Consider the following 2658-nt stretch of genomic DNA (forward strand, 5'->3'; position numbering starts at 1 on the left):
ACAGCTGACCTGGTCCGAGGGTGCGGAGATCAGAGCGGGGGCCCCGAGGGAGTATGGCAGGGGTAGGCCGGCCCGGGTAGTGGAACTTGTCTGGAATCCGTAGGTGAAAAGTTGACCCCAGTGTTATGAGAAGCATAGAGTCTGAAAGGTAAGTGCATTTTTGTCGAAGGCGTCGGCGTCAGAGAAAAGTTTTGCAAAGGAGAGGTTGCTCTGGCAGGGATGGTTAATCCACCGAAGGGTTAAAAAAGGTGTAATTCATCGAAACTATAAAACTAGTCACTGTTGGCTCCTGTCCCTGCCTGTCCCAGATTCATCATAAGCAAGCAAGAGTGTTTAATCATGCACATGTGGGAGAATCAGCTGTCTGCAGAAGTTTTCAGTTACTTTGTGGGATCCTGGAAGGTTTCATATAAAGTAGCCATTTGGAATGCCTAAATTTCTTTGGAACTCCTGGGTAAACATACTCTATTTTGACAACTGAAACACTGTGCTAAGTTGTTAGACTCAGACCACCTTTGGCGCCCCAGTAGGTAGGGGGAGACTTTTGGCGACGTCTGGAGACCTGTTTCTCACACCAAGGGAGATGGCATCTAGTGGTTAGAGTCAGAAATGGTTCTGACTTGTGACACACAGGACACGCTGGCAATAAAGAATTAATCTGGTGTTAAACGTCACCAGGGCTAAGGTTGAGAAATCTGGTTTCAATGTCTTAGGTTTTTCACTTTAATATCGCAGTCTTGTGGTCATGCCTTTCGTGTTCTTAGTTTGCAGAGACAGCTCAGGAAACTGCCTGTGGCTGTTGATATCAGTGGAATTATAAACTAATTTACTAAAAGTTTTTATAAATTACATACTATTTATAGAAAGGAGTGTAAACACGTTATAGTCAGTGGTTTGGAGGGCTGTGTTTATAGACTGAAGAATTTTTCAGGGAATGTATTTTGAGTGTTGGAGCCAGTTGCCAGCCATTTAGCTATTGGAATAATTTTAGGAAGAATTTTTTTTCTGTCATTCCACTTGGAAGATGTTTGTGTGTGTAAATGTACAAGCATATAATATGTGATTACTGCTGACATGCAGATACGAATTCCCCTTTGCCCCACCCATGCTGGGGTCCAACAGGGCCTTGGGCATCTTGGGGCAAGCAGTCTGCCACTGAGCTATGTGTGTTCCCAGCCTATATTTTTGATAGTAATTCAAATATGTGGATGAATAGTTTTAGTGAATTCAAATCTTACTATAAAATGGAAAACTTCCTTTTAAAATATGAAGATGATTATCTTGTTTTATATTACAGTATCTTTCAATATTTAATGTAATGCTATTAAAGTTATTTTTAGTTTTAAAAAGTTACTTTTAAGTTCATTTGTTGCATTCAATGATAATCGCAGTTGCTTATTTTTGCTTAGTCTTTCATTTACAGCATATTTTGTTTTCTTTGTAAATAGGCAGAACCTTCTGTGAACTGTGTGCCAGTGTCTTGTAGGCAGTAACATTTGACAAAAGTATTGTATGTCTGAGATTGAACTCCCGGAGGAATGGATCTATTCTCAGTTGACCCTTTTAGACTTTGAATTTCATTCCCTGTGGCAGTCCTCCTGGGATATGGTTTGTTTGGTTTAGGGATGATGTATTTGTTCAGATTAACTTTTGGTTACCAAGCTTTTTTTTCCTGTCTTAGGTAGCTAGAAAGTTATTCTAAAAAGTCAAGCCAGGCACAGTGGTGCATACCTGCAGTTCTGGCTGTTTGAGACTGAGGCCAGGGATCTCTTGAGCTGAGTTTGAGGTTAGCCTGAGCAATATAGTGAGACTCTTGTTTGTAAAAAAATAAAACTAGAATTTTGGGCTAGGGCTATAACTCAGGGTAGAGTGCTTGCTAGCGTGCTTGGGACATTCAGATTATGTCCCAGCACCCCCCCCAATGCTAAAAAGATCGCTGTAGTGAACATTTCAATTTGTGATCACACTTTCTTGAAAATTATAACTCTTTAAATGTTAAATTCTACAGGCTACATGTTTTATACTAGAAAAATCAATGTAAAAGATTTTCTAAAATGTATCTTAAGGCAAATCACAAACTAGTGTAGCGATAATTACTTTTTGAACATCTTTTTATGAGATAATGTGGTTAGATTTTTACTTGTTCATGCAAAATAAAAAATCACACTGAACAGATTTGTGCCACTTGTGCGTAGTGCAGAGCTAGAAAAAGTGTTGTCTGTAGTTTGCTACCTACAAAGTGAGTTCCTGTGCAGGATCGTTAACATCCATTTTTGATTTCTTTCTAAGCTCATGTCCTGAAACAGTAGGATACAACTTGCAGTATAGTAGTTTCTTTGACTTGTGACTAGCTTTGTGTGATGAATGTTGGTAACCTGCTTACTGTAGAGTAGGACAAATTATTTTTCAACCCACAGCGTTAACTGCTTTACATATCAGTTACCTCTATACATCTTACCCTTAAAAAAACAAACAAAAAATAGCTCACAAAGACATTACCATATTGTTAATAGGTGGATGGAAGTGAACTCTTCAGTTGCTAATGTGAACACCTGCACCCAGGTGTTCACACATTCTAATGGCGCTCACCCCCAATTAGCCTGCCCCAGGGGAGATTAATTTAACCTGTGTCTGTTAACGTAGGGTGTGCTGACACTT

The sequence above is a fragment of the Fukomys damarensis genome, unplaced genomic scaffold, assembly GCF_012274545.1.
Source record: "Fukomys damarensis isolate Sample0158 unplaced genomic scaffold, DMR_v1.0_HiC HiC_scaffold_30, whole genome shotgun sequence".
In the NCBI taxonomy this organism is placed as follows: Eukaryota; Metazoa; Chordata; class Mammalia; order Rodentia; family Bathyergidae; genus Fukomys; species Fukomys damarensis.